The 14,525-nt window shown below is 41.5% G+C and overlaps 1 long non-coding RNA gene and 1 pseudogene across 2 annotated transcripts in view; one reads left to right on the top strand and one right to left on the bottom strand.

Moving 5' to 3' along the window:
* Window positions 1–10,066, bottom strand: part of LOC149114023 (uncharacterized) — a 34,000-nt gene extending 23,934 nt beyond the window's left edge. The window contains exons 1-2 of one of the 2 annotated variants that reach the window (XR_016206390.1): window positions 9,560–10,066; window positions 8,709–8,753 (exon numbers count right to left, since the gene is read on the bottom strand). This is a non-coding gene — a long non-coding RNA (uncharacterized LOC149114023). The remainder of the gene's footprint in view (window positions 1–8,708; window positions 8,754–9,559) is intronic. The other variant, XR_016206389.1, reaches the window with a different exon arrangement.
* Window positions 3,891–5,687, top strand: LOC149114026 (uncharacterized; annotated as a pseudogene).
* Window positions 10,067–14,525: the final 4,459 nt, after the last annotated feature.

Here is a 14,525-nt window from a genome sequence, read left to right on the forward strand (position 1 = left end):
TTTTGATGCTGAGCCTTTTGGGTACATCACTTTCTCGAAGGCCGTCAGGGGTGCTTCCACTTTTGTCCCTAGGCAAGAAATCACCATTTCTCCCGCGCTGCAGGTCTCATGATGGCGCTCGAGATTGCACGCTTGTGTGAATCTCTTCCCGCAATGGGTGCATGCATAGGTTTTTGCCAGCTTCGCGATGTCTTTTATCAAGAAAGCATGGCCTTCCTAGACACCTATCGTCAAAACGTTTTTGAGTTTGGGGTTCAGGGTTTTTCTGAGATACCACACCACTTCACCGTCATCCAAACGCTCAGGCTTGTAGACACGAATTCCGAGCCAAGATGAGACGGGCGAGCCCTCATTCAGATGGGCCTCCACCTTGTCGAGCTCGTCCACAGACGTTTTTCTGAAGTTCGGTGGAATGGCTTTGAGTTTGTAGAAACTCTGGGCCAGTCTTCTAGCTTCTTTTGTACAACGATCTGCACGTGCCCCTTGGTGCACAGCGAGGCATCACCATAGGCACAGGTTGTCGTTGTACACATCCAAAGATACCATTGCATGGCTATGGGCAAGATTGCGCAGCCATTCGGACAAAGGGCCTGTTGCCACCAACGGCTGCCTGTCAAGCACAACCTTCATGTCAACATTCAAAAAGTCTTAAAAAACCCACTTCGTGCTGGGCCTTTCAACTCTTTCATTGTCGAGACGCAGTTCTTCCTGGGTGATGAGCCATTTTTCCGCGTCTTCCAGTTTGTTAAACCACTGTGAGCCCTTCGGGTTTGAGTACTACACAATAATCGTTCCATCCTCAATGTTGCGCAACTGGTACGCGAAAACGTGCCTCGGATAGAACGACGTGCTTACTCTTTCGCGAATCTTCACCATAAAGTCTGGCGTTAGGTTTCTCCCCAGACCTCTGATGAAGCGCCATGGAATGAAATGCCGGCCTGTTGTCTCGTCCCCTTCTTTCTCTGCGTCATCGAACAGATCCAGAATCTCTCTCTGGTAATCTGTCGTTGTTCGAACTCTCCGCACAGGGAAGGGGTCGTACTCCCTCAGACGCGCTTGCACTCCTGTTTGCCTTCTTTGGCGTGGAGGGACTCTTGGCTCGTAAGGCTTTGGAAGAAGTGGCTTTTTCAGACGCGCCTGCGTTTCTTGAGAAATTGGTTCATCCAGCACATTCTGGACAACCTTTCTTACTGCTGGCGGGCTTTCTGCAAGAAGCTCATCGAAATAACGCAATACCGCGGGGTCAATTTTTGCGAGTTCTTCTTCCAGTCTTTCTTGAATGCTGGAAGACATGGTTCCTTGGAATATAACATCGGTTACATTTCTCTAACTGGTGTGTTTCTTTCTTGCAGCTCGAGCAAAATGCGTTCAAAGGCTTTTTTTGCTTTTTCTTGTTTGCGGTAAAGACGTTGTTTTAGCACGCCCCCGCCGCAGGGCTTGCAAAGATGGTAGTCGCACAGTAGTCCGATTCTGCATACTCTGCAAGGCTCTGGCATTCGCATTCCTTTCTTCAGCTGATAGTAGTGCTGCCCGCAATACGCCCCATAACAGCGCTTTCCGCAGCTTTCTTTCCGGCCCCGCATCAGCCACCCGCACTTGTTTGGCGCTCGTGCCATCCCGGCTCTGGTGGTATAACCCCCGGCTCGCTTGTTTCTAATATTTCGCACTCCTTTGTTGTGAGTAGTATATAGGGAATTAACCAAATACTATTTCAAAGAGGGAGCTGCATTTAACCGTTTCGCAGCGCCCAGGCCCGAGCTTGTGAGGGCCGGACTTGATGGTGGGGGCTGCGATAAGGTTAAATAAAGCTCCCTCTGCGAAATGGCATTTGGTCCATTCCCTATATACTACTAAAGTTCCTATGACCTTTACTAATTCACCTGTGTACGTTCGGAGCTTCATTTAGCAGTTTCCAATTGCTTTCGGATCTTCACCAGATTCCCTGCAATAATTCTGTTGTAGGTTTCTTCGTTGATGATCGTAGCAGCGGCGCCAGTGTCCACTTCCATGCTCGTCTGAACTCTGTTTAGTTGTAGCTCCACTCGAAACGGTTCTCTCTCCAGCGTTTATGTGAAACATCGTGTATTCTTCGCATTCTTCCTCACCCGAGTCGTCTGTTGCCTCCAAGTGATGTGTATTTCCAAATTTGCCGCTCTTTCGAAACTCCGATTTACGCTTACTGAGACATTGGCTTGCCTTGTGACCCTTCTTACGGCATTTGTAGCACTCTTCGTCTTTATACCTGCACTTATCAGGATCGTGGAATTGTCCTCCACAACGATAACATTCTTTTGTCGGCCTTTTCAGATCCCTTGGTGGCTGTTTCGGTGGGTCTTGGGTCACGCGGTGAACTTGCGATTCTTCGGGTTTCTCAGTCAGATTTCCAGCACTCAGATCACGTGTATTCCTGTTGGCAATTTCCATCGCGGTAGCTAATTCCATCGCCTTCTTGAACTCTAGTTGACTTTCAGCAAGCAATCTCCGCTGTATCCATTCATCGTTCAATCCGCAAACCAGTTGATCACGCAGCATTTTCTCCAGTTGGTCGCCAAAGTCGCAGTGCTCCGATAAATTCCTCAATTCGGCGACATACTGTTGTATTGTTTCTCGTTGCTGACGAAAGCGGCTGTTAAACTTGAAGCGATACACGATACATGATGGTCTAGGATTCAAATGATTCTTTACCAAATTAACCAGCTTTACAAACGACTTGTCGGTAGGCTTCCTTGGATTAACCAAATTCCTGATGAGTTTGTAAGTTTTCGCTCCACACACACTGGGCAGAACCACACGTTTCTTGTTGTTGTCCGTAATCTCATTCGCCGCGAAATACTGCTTGAGCCGTTCGGTGTACTCAATCCAGCTGTCGTTCTCGTTATATTCCTCGATTTTCCCGATCAAGGCCATGGTTTTGTGCGTACCTCGTCGCCAGTGTAATATTCTAGAGCCAATAAACCAGCCAAAACTCGAGAACGCAACTCTATTTTAATTCAAGTGACTGACAACGTGTTTCATCCAACCGAACTACTGGAAAACTACTGGAGGAGCGGTTACACAGCTCACAACATTCTACAGCATGACATTTTTTTAACTAAGGTAGATGTAATTCCAAAAGACACATAGTCACAGTAGCATTCTTGTATCGATGCTAGAACACATGCGTATGACTTGTTTGGGTTCTACCACAAGGAAAAGCGCTCAACGTTAGTGTGTGATCTTGTATGAAATGTATTTTCCACTTGATATGTAGTTGACATTAACGCTTATTAATCCGTGCATGCGTTTAGAACAGATATTCGTTTTCTTCTAAAGAGAAAAGTACCACAAGGAGAGCAAGAGGTTTTCTGAAACAAATATAAATCTTTTTGAAGCGAGCAAAGAAGTAGTGTAGGTACATATACCCACTCAGTTTACGTAGTGTTTACAAGTACCTTCCCCCCCTCCAGCAAGCCTAATTAATTAATTGAAATTAATTAATAAACAAACATTAAAGTTCACACCTCATTTCCATAGTGCCATATTGGCATAGCACTTTAGCGGACATCAACCCCCAAACCATCCCGATAGTGCACTCTGCACTAAAAACAATGTGTTTTCCATTGCTTTAATTTTCCTTTAGGTAGGTAAAGTCTGCATGCAAGCCAAGTGGCCCATCAGGCCGGAGCTTATCCCGGTTTCTGTAGCATGAAGCGACTAGGAGTATTTCTACTCCCCCCTGGATGGGATGCTAGTCCATCGCAGGGTTACCCCCAGCATTAAGTTCGCCAGTGTAGTGTTTGTAAGGTACATTACGGTGCATCATACATAATATACTTAAACGCGCAATGTAAGTTGAGAAGTTGATTATTAAAGCAGCATGGCGGACTTGTAGATTGGATTCGTGTGTCGTATCCGTTCATTGCAATAATCTAGTTCCATCGGTTGTGGAACGTGATATCTGGCGACGAGGATTGAAGTTGCAACTGCCCAGACCATGGCGTCAATAAAGATAGACGATTTGACGAGTGTAAAACCCTTCGACCCACATGGTGAACCTTCAGGCGTGGGAAGGCAATGGCAGCGTTGGTTGAAAAGTTTCTCGATGTATGCCGACAGCAAAGGCTTGCTCATCGAAGCGGATAATAAAATCCAGAGGAGAGCTTTACTCCTTCATTCTGCCGGCGAAGCTGTTCAAGAAATTTTCGAAACGTTGACTGACACAGGCGAGGCGAAAGATTACGAAAAAGTGGTGAAGGCTTTGAACGATTATTTCATTCCAAAGGTAAATTCGACATACCAAAATCACCTATTCCGCAGCATGGAAGAACAGGACGGTGAAACTGTGGCTCAGTTTGTGACGCGATTGAGGCAAGTGGTCAAGGACTGTGACTACGGCGAACAAGCCGAAAACCAGATTCGTGATCAAGTCGTGCAGAGATGTAAATCACATGAATTAAGGAAGAAACTACTGGAAAAAGGTGAGAAATTAACCTTAGAGCTATTACTTTCGACGGCAGCAAATCACGAGCGAGTTCAATCATAGCTGGAGAATATGGAAGGCAGAAAGGATGTGAATTTGGTTTGCGACAAGCAGGAAGACAAAGAGAAGGAGTCTGTAAAGCAAGCATGCTACAGATGTGGAAAAGTAGGACATTTTGGACGAGACTCTGAATGCCCTGCGAAAGGAAAAACTTGCTATAAGCCTGGAGGAGCTGACCATTTTGGTTCACAGTGTAGAACGAAACCAGCCAAACCTAACAAACCTACACGGGAAGAGAAGACAAAAGGAAAGAAAAAGAAGTCAGTCAGGTATGTGGGAAGTGAAAGAAATGAAGATGAGTATGCATTTACTGTGAATTCTGCTACACCTCCTGAGAAAATAGATGTGACTGTGAGCGGAGTTGTAGTTGCAATGCTGATCGATTCGGATGTGAGCACCAATGTGATTGACAAAAACCTGTGGTCAAAGTTAAAGCAAGACAAGATTAAGTGTGTGTCGAGAAAGAGTGACAAGAAGCTTTATGCGTACGGCAGTAAACAGCCGCTGAACATTCTAGGAACATTCTCAGCACTGGCAAGAGTAGAGGGGAAAGAAGTCAAAGCCGAATTTGTTGTTATTAATGGTGAAGGGGTGGCACTGCTTGGAAGAGAAACTGCCATACAGCTAGGCGTGTTGAAATTAGGAACCCAGATCTGCACAGTGACATCTAATGAGACAATTATGTCCGATTGTTCCGAAGTTGTACGGTACACAAAAGACTCTCGATGTTGTGAACAATTCCCGGGTTTAATGACAAAACAAAACGAAAATAATACAAAATAGTTTCTCTCTCGATCCTTGTGTTGTTTGCGTTGTGTTCGTGTCTCTCCCCTTCTTTCCTATTTCATAATACTTGTCTCTTATTACAATTTCACCTGTCAATCATCTTTAATCATCTAAGAACTAAATATGACATCCGGTTGTAACGCTACACAGTCACGACAGTTCCGGTCACGATTACAAAGAAATCTTTGAAGGTGTGGGAAAGTTAAAGAATTACCAAGTTAAGTTGCACGTGAATCCGGATGTACCTCCAGTGGCACAACCAGTCAGGCGCACCCCATTTAGTCTTCGGGACAAGGTTAAAGAAAAGATTGAAGAACTGGTAGCCATGGACATAATTGAACCGGTAGAGGGCCCGACCCTGTGGGTTAGTCCAGCAGAATGACGAAATAAGGCTCTGTGTAGACATGCGAAGGGCTAATGAAGCCATTATCAGAGAACGTTATCCCATACCCACAGTGGACGAAGTGCTCCAAAACTTCAACCAAAGCACAGTGTTCAGTAAACTGGATTTAAAATGGGGTTATCACCAATTAGAACTCCATCCAGATTCCAGAAGTATCACAACGTTCACTACACATTGTGGTCTATACCAGTACAAGCGCCTTATGTTTGGGATAAGCTCAGCTCCAGAAGTGTACCAGCATGTCATTCAGCAATCATTACAAGGCTGTGAAGGTGTTGCCAACATCTCAGATGACATCATTATTCATGGGAAGAACACTGAAGAACATGACAGAAGATTGCAGCGAGTTTTGGAGAGGCTGAAAGAGAAGAATCTCACGCTGAATGCAGAGAAGTGCAGGTTCCACATGACCCAGATGGTGTTCATGGGACTGGTGTTAAGCAACAATGGTATTGGCCCTGCGGAAGACAAGGTAAAAGCGATCATTGATGCAAGAGAACCTCAGAGTGCATCAGAAGTCAGAAGCTTTCTGGGACTAGCAAACTACAATGCTTGTTTCATCCTGGACTTTGCTACGGTCGCAGAGCCATTGCGCAGATTAACCAAAAAGGGTGTCCGTTTCGAGTTTGGAGAAGAGCAGAAGAACGCATTCAATGAGCTTAAGAGGAGGCTATCAAGCGCAGAAACTCTTGGTTACTTTGATAAAAATGCCAAGACACTAATCATAGCAGACGCAAGCCCACTAGGCCTCAGTGCGATCATCATCCAGGAGCAGCAAGGCAGGAAAAGAATCATTAGTTACGCAAGCAAGAGTCTAAGCGATGGGGGAAAGCGTTATTCGCAAATGGAAAAAGAAGCCTTGGCTGTTGTATGGGCATGTGAACGATTCCATGTGTACCTTTACGGCATTGAATTTGAACTGTACACTGATCACAAACCGTTGGAAACAATCTACTCAAGCAGATCGAAGCCGTGTGCACGAATCGAAAGATGGATCTTGCAATTACAGCCATACAAGTTCCAAGTCAAATACCTACCTGGAGAGCAGAATATTGCCGATCCGTTGTCATGCTTACTGCATGCGAACGAGCAAGCAGAATCTTCATCAGCGCACAAGGTGTCAGATGAATTTGTCAGGTTTGTCGCAGCAACTGCCACTCCTCAAGCGATGACAACACGTGAAATTGAAGAAGCCTCATCAAAGGACAGAGAGTTCGTGGAATTGCGGCAGCACATTAAAGATGGAAACTGGAAAGGTGATCAGCACAAGCAGTACATACCAGTATGTGGCGAACTGTGTGTTATTGGCAAGTTAATTCTTCGAGGTACCAGGATTGTCATTCCGAGCAAGTTGACACCTCAAGTACTGAGCCTTGCCCATGAAGGACACCCAGGAATTGTCAGTATGAAGCAGAGATTGCAATCAAAGGTATGGTGGCCTGGGATTGACAAGGAAGCCGAGAAGTTTTGTGGAACCTGTCATGGCTGTCAGCTTGTAAGCAGTCCAGCAAACCCAGAGCCAATCAAGTCAACCCCATTACCAAGTAGCCCATGGCAAGATTTGGCCATAGACCTATTAGGCCCATTACCATCAGGAGAATCTGTCTTAGTCATCGTTGATTACTTCAGCAGGTACTATGAAGTGGAAGTCATGCGTTCGACAACATCAGAGAACGTCATAGAGTGTTTGGAGAAAATCTTCACCACACATGGACTACCTCAATCACTTCGAAGCGACAATGGTCCACAGTTCAGATCAGAAGTGTTTGAGCGGTATTTGGAGGATAACGGCATAGAACACAGGAAGACCACACCATTGTGGCCACAAGCGAATGGCGAAGTGGAAAGACAAAACAAGTCCCTCCTCAAGAGAATGAAAATAGCTCAAGCTGAGGGAAAAGAATGGAAGAAGGAAGTTCACAAGTATTTGGTAGCATATAGGTCAACCCCTCAAACTACCACAGGTGTGAGTCCAGCAGAACTCTTGTTTGGCAGGAAGATGCATACTAAACTACCTGAACTGAGAAAGGAGAGGATAGAGAGTGAGATGCGAGACCGAGATGGCGAAATGAAAGCCAAAGCTAAACACTATGAAGACAAGAAGAGGAATTCCCAGGAGTCAGACCTAGCTCCAGGTGACAAAGTCTTAGTAAAACAAGAGTGCAAAAACAAGTTGTCAACACCATTTGCTTCTGAGCCTTATGATGTTGTAACCAAAACTGGGAACAGTGTTGTCGTTGAATCACCAGAAGGCGTTCAACTTATGCGAAACACAACCCATGTAAAGAAGTACGAGGAAGCATCACAGAATCCGGAGGAAACAGCTCCATTGCTTGATGTTGCTGATCCTGTAGAACCGGAAGCAGAACAAGAAAAACTGAGCAGCCCGGTTATGACAAGACCAACAAGGGCCAGGAAACTGCCGGAAAGATTTAAAGACTTTGTTATGACCTGAGCGTCATTGTTAAGGACTCTGTTTTAACTTGAATGCTATTGTTAGAAACTTTGTTATGACTTGATGTCATTATTGACTGTTACGGTTCAAAAGATAATTAATCATTTTTATTGCCAGCCATTTTGTGAGTTTAAATCGTACTAGTTTTTAGTTGACTTTCAATCGTGTTGACATTTCCTTAAGATCATAGTAGTTATACCAAAAAAGGAAGGGACGTAGTGTTTGTAAGGTACATTTCGGTGCATCATACATAACATACTTAAGCACGCAATGTAAGTTGGGAAGTTGATTATTAAAGCAGCATGGCGGACTTCTAGATTGGATTCGTGTGTCGTATCCGTTCATTGCAATAATCCAGTTCCATCGGTTGTGGAACGTGACAGCCGGTACCCATTTATACACCTGGGTGGAGAGAGGCACTGTGAGAGTAAAGTGTCTTGCCCAAGAACACAACACAATGTCCCCGGCCAGGGCTCGAACCCGGACCGCTCGATCCAGAGACGAGTGCACTAACCATGAGGCCACCGCGCCTCCTAATTACCTACCTATATTTGGTCCAGATCGATTTGAGGAAGGCCAGTGTATCCAGCCTTAATATAGATAATAACAGAAAAATACATGCGTGTTAAATAAAGCAAATTGTTCCTCTTCCATTTCTTCATCTGATATTCAACTTTCCATTTATCTCCAGCTGCGAAAAAAATACAAGCACATCTTCCATGTGTCTTCAAGAAAACAAGAGTATCAGCTTACATAACTTTGCGAGGAATACAAAAGGATAAAGTTACAAAAGTTTGCATGAAGAGTAAAATTGTCACGTTTGCTACTTAAATGTATTATTTACTTTGAAATAGCAAAAATCAACGTAAAACACTACAGTAAAATTCAAGACCTGTCTTGTCAAACGGCAATTGACTGTAAGTTATTTTGGGGCTGTGAATGAAAATACACACATCGAACATACACACTGCTAAGATTATGTCTCATCAAAATGCCTAGCTGACTAGCAAGGTCAATACAAACCAGGGGTGAATGGTAGGGGTTATAAAGGAACTGTGTTATGAGAACTCCGTCGGAACTTTACATTACACTCTGCACTATCTGAGATTGTCTCACTAGTTAAAAATCGCTATGAGTTCTTTCAAGTTTGTCTTCATTCATGTCATATAATGTCTATACAACTACAATAAAACGTGCTGTATGTAAACGGAGTTACTGTAATTCAAACAAAACGACTACTACCTCGTGAAATACCGAGCTACTCATTTGCACATTGTTTCTTTTGTTTCTACAAAAGCTCACTTCGAAGACTAAAATAAACTTAAGTTTAAGTGGCCCGGTATTGTAAATCGCTCCCAGATTACCATTAAACTTAAGGCAACAGTAAGTAGTTTACCTTAGCAGTTTGATGCGGACAGTAGTATAATATCATAGCTCCCATAGATGTGGACGATCGTTGCCGTAATTCCTGCAGAATTAAGTCGACAGGAACAAACCACCATACACACTGTTACACACTTCTTTTAAAATTAACGTGCTTCGGATGTTTTTCCACCAAAACGCCAATTCGAAATAGACCAACGAAGCTCATTGGCTAACCTAATCGTGACGTTAAACGTTGAATACAACCGAGATGCGCATTGGTGAGATGAGGAATTGGGGTAGGACTACCCAATCGGAGCATTCTCCTCCCGAGACGGGACGACAATGACCCTACCCTTACCCTGTCCTCACATGACAAAACAAATAAGTAATCAAAATGTGTTAGTCATCTATCATTCAATATTGTTCATGGCCACTAAGATCTGAAGAAGGGAAAATGTATCAGTCATCTGTCATTTCAAATTGTTCTTAACCACTAAGATCTCAAGGGGAAGCATGTCAAAAACTTATCAAATACTCAAATAAAACTCCTCCCAAAAGCGCCAAGCTGTGGTCTAACTTCGTTCCAGTAAGTACTTCCTATTAAATTTCATACAGCGCTCAAACATTAAGTCGCCGAAATTATGTAGTACAAAATCATTTAAATCAGTGATTTGTACATATTTGCGAGCTTTTACGACTTAAATTTTGATTTTTCGTGTCGAAATTAGCAAAAACGTCATAAGAAATCTTCGAGCAGAAACTTGCCAATTAATTGTCTTGTGAATCAAATGTTTATTTTCTGTAAAAATATGGAACCTACACGAGTCTTTCTTTAAGTAACTCTTACTGTTACTTCTACTTTCACAGAAATTGTGATTTTTTTGAATATTTTTATTTTGCGTTTTATATTTAAGAAATTGCGTATTCATTATTCTCCCGTCAAACAGGAAGTTGAATAGCTGATTTTGTTATCACGTTTTCAGATCCCCGACTATACGTCTCAATAAAGAATGAACCAGACCATACTGAAAGGTTATATCGTAAGTATTTGATTTTCTACTGCTAGAATTTATTTCAAACTCTTTATTAAAACGAATTGCGTTGTTTATGCGAAACAAATAATATTAAACCGAATTGCGTTATTTATGCGAAACAAATAAGTTAAAAATTCTTTCCGCCCTTTTTAGTGCAGAGTGCACTATTGGGATGGTTATGGGAGCTGCCTGCCGCTAAGGAAGTAAGGCCATATGGCACTATGTCGCTAAGGTGTAAACTTTAATGTTTGTTTAATTAATTAATTTCAATTAATTAGTCTAGTCTAGAGGCAAGGAATTAGTGGGGGTAGGGTGGGAAAGGTACATGTGTACTCTACGTAAAACACATTCCATCGCCGTCACTTAGCTTTGAACATCACAAAGCTATATATTTGTTTCAGGTAACCCCTTCCTCTCCTTGTAGTACCATTTTCCTTAGAACAAAACTAATTTGTCCTAAACGCATGCGTAGATTAGTTAGCGTTCGTGGCTTCTATATTAGGTGAAGGACACATTGCATACGGAATCACGCACAAACGTTGAGTGGTTTTCCTTATCGTAGAGCTCAACATGTAAGACGCATGCGTTCTAGCATCGTTAGTGTTATACACTATCTTTCCACGCGGTATTTTATATATCATGTCATGTGACCAAGGACGGCAGTTATTTTTCAGGTAGCGCCAATTGTCCCTTTTTATTGCAAAAGTGAAACGTTACTGTGGCTGCGTAGCTTTTAGAATTACACACAGGTCGGTTCAACAAATATCATCTGCTGTTTTCAATCTACAATAGTGTGCTTGTCAGGGTTCAAATGTATTGCTTCTCCTTAGCAGCTTGTTTATTTCTTGCCTTAATTGTGTCTGTAAGAGAGACCAAAACGTTCCCAAGTTAGTGGCTTTAATACTCCGCAAATTGTAAATTTGTAACAAAAGAAACTAGGAAAATGCTCAAATATTGCTGCAGACGCCGTGGCACCTAATGAAAGCGCAAATTAATTTAATCAGTCTTTGAGGAGACTCATTCATATCGGCCAAGTAGCGCTGTTTATCTTCAATACCTTTCGTTGAAATGCTTCTCAGCCATCAATATCGTTGTGAGTTAATTTTGAATTGTTTTATTGTTAACAACAAAGGTGGCAACAGAAAAAGAAAGTGATATTTCGTGACTATCTGATAATTAAATTAGTTCTTGTTCATCCGTAAAAATTTGCATTTTTAGTAAAACAACATCGTTTGTTCCGTTTCTTCATCACTACATAAGATGTTTAACTTTCTTTCATTTATCTTCAAAAAACAAGGACATCTTCCGTATGTTTTGGAGAAAACAAGGGTTTCATATTACATGCCTTTGCGAGGAAAACAAAAGTATCAAGTTACAAAGTTGGCGTGAAGAGCTAAATTGTCACGTTTGCTGCTTCAGCGTATTATTGAATTTAAAATGAACGAAATCAACATAAAACACCAGTAGTAATTAATTTGTGCGTAATTTTTGGACCTTGAATGAAAATACAACCTTGAAACATACACACTGCAAAGGGGGAAAGCCGTAGCAGACTACCAAGGTAGACACAAACCGTAAGTGAACCAAGCAGGGGTGAGTACTTATGGGACTACTGTACCAGAGCTATCAATTGCGTTCTGCACTATCTGAGATTGTCTCGCTAGTTTTTTCTCAGAGGAAAATGGGGTCGACCATAATGATGAAAGTAGCCATAAGTACAGTTTTGCTTTGTAGTTATTTTCAGCTCGTTTTGTTTTGTATTCTATCACATTGTAGGAGATACTTTAGTCAAATTAGACTTACTGTCGTCGGAAGAAAACACAAGCCGCTGCTGATAAAAAATTGTTTTCCGCATATTTTCCACAAGCCAACCATTTTAAGCTTACTATTGAAATTCATTTCTGTGATAACATATCTTATTTCATAGTTTTACTGTGTTCTTCAATTTGAGATAAAGTATTCATTTTAGTTATTTACCCGCCTTGAAAAAAACATGTCTCGCCCAAGTCCTCTTCCACAAAACCTTAGTCGATTGCAAACAATGACTAGATTAATGTTCAGGGAAGAGAATTTTCTTTAGATGGTACCTACGTCTATATTAATACATGATTTATGAATAAAAATCACTTTTGTCACCTTGTGTGTATTTTTTTTGTTTGTTTTTGTTTCTATGATGATTTTGGCTGCATATCAAATACTCTCTTGAGATACCTCCCTTTAAGGGAAACTCAGAATGTTTTATGGCAAGTCTGACTGGTTCTCTCACTTTTGTTTACTTGCTAATATCAAACACATGATCATTTGTAAAAAAGAGAATTTCAGAATTAACTTACTTATTCCTTAGTAAGACCAGCTGTAAAGTTCAACCCTTTTTTTGTAGGAGCAATGTAAACATCTATAAAAATTTAGTGTCCTTAAGTCCCTTAACATATTTTTATAGTGATTACATATCCAATGACATCTTAATTTTAGCCTCTTTTAAACACTCAGTTAAATGGAGTACAGTGGGAAAAAGAGAGAGTAAAAAAGGGGGGAGAAGTGCCATGAGAGTAAACCAAAGAACAACCATAACAAAAAGTCATTTCAATATACCAGGATCTGGTGTACCCTTTGGTTAGTCAGTTTTGACAGGTTTTGTCAATACTTAAGTGTTTTTGATGCAGATGAGAAATACAATATCATGTGGCGGCAGTCACTATAAAATGGGGTCAATGGGCCGATAAAACTCCTATGGTTTGTCACATGTGCCATTTTCTTTTCAGTTTCTGAACCTTTCTTTGCTTTACCTTTCTTTGCTTCTTTTTATATTAATGGATGCTGATATTACTGGAATCAGTCTACGAAGCTACATTTCAACTTGTTTATGGCTTAAACAAGACATAAAGTGTTATTTAAGCCTATTATACAGTCAATTAACCGCTCAAATTTTATTTGTTAAACTTTATAAATGTATCTTGGACAGAGGTAATAAAGATGAGGTGATGACATGGGGAAGAAGAGTAATTAGAATCCTTATTGGAAAGAAGTTCATAGGTGTTTTATTTGTTCGCCAACTTTGTGGTTGCTCTACTACTCCGTTAGGCTCCATTACCAGCCGCTGTTCACAAAGGAAGCTTGCACTTTTCCCTGAAGCCATAGCTGAGCATGTGAGGATTCAATTCTTTTGTAGTCTTAGCCAATTAGATAACTGCCATTAGATTCTTGTCAAGTATAAATTATCTTGTGAGATTTTTGGTGAATGAATAGCCTGCAGAGCAGGCGAGACTTTTTCGAGTGAGCGCTCACATCGTAAAAAGTTTAGCTGCCATCTTGAATTTTTCATGCAGTGGAAAACTGGAGAGAGAGAGAAAGTTCTACCAAGGGAGTGAATGATAGGCAAGAGGAAGGTCAGTGAAATGTAGAACTGATAAATGTTGCATACAAGAGAACTTTAGAGATGTATAAGATCAAAGATTTAAAAATTTACCACCAAAAGCACTATAAAAGTTGGTTTATGGATGAGATCTTCTATAATCAGCCAACAGAGAAAATTTTAACCACACCAGAACATCACATAACAAACAAAGTTAATAAAGAGAAACCTTAAAGTGTTACTGAAACGAAATTTTCATATGTAAGATTTTTGCTTAGTTAAATAAAATTTCAACTTTACTTGGAAACACTGCAAACTTTTTTTTTTGCATACGGTAAGCGAAAACTGCTTTTTCAGCCATTCGAAGTTGGCTGGTCAAGCCCAGAATTGGCGGTCATCTTGGCACAGCCAAAACAGCCTAGTAACCTTACTAGTTGTATTACTCTCATGCCGAGCTGAAAATTTAGAGTGATTATGGGAGAAGAGAATACTCTTCGAAGCCCTCCCAAAAGCATCTTAAGGACATTTCAAAGCTGTAAAGCAGACAATAACAGTAGCCTTAGACATGAAGAGGTGGAGAGTCAATTCTGGGGCTTTTCAGTTTATTTAAT

This window comes from Orbicella faveolata, unplaced genomic scaffold (assembly GCF_042242905.1).
Source record: "Orbicella faveolata isolate gen_17 unplaced genomic scaffold, um_ofav_v1 contig_14, whole genome shotgun sequence".
NCBI classification, from domain to species: domain Eukaryota; kingdom Metazoa; phylum Cnidaria; class Anthozoa; order Scleractinia; family Merulinidae; genus Orbicella; species Orbicella faveolata.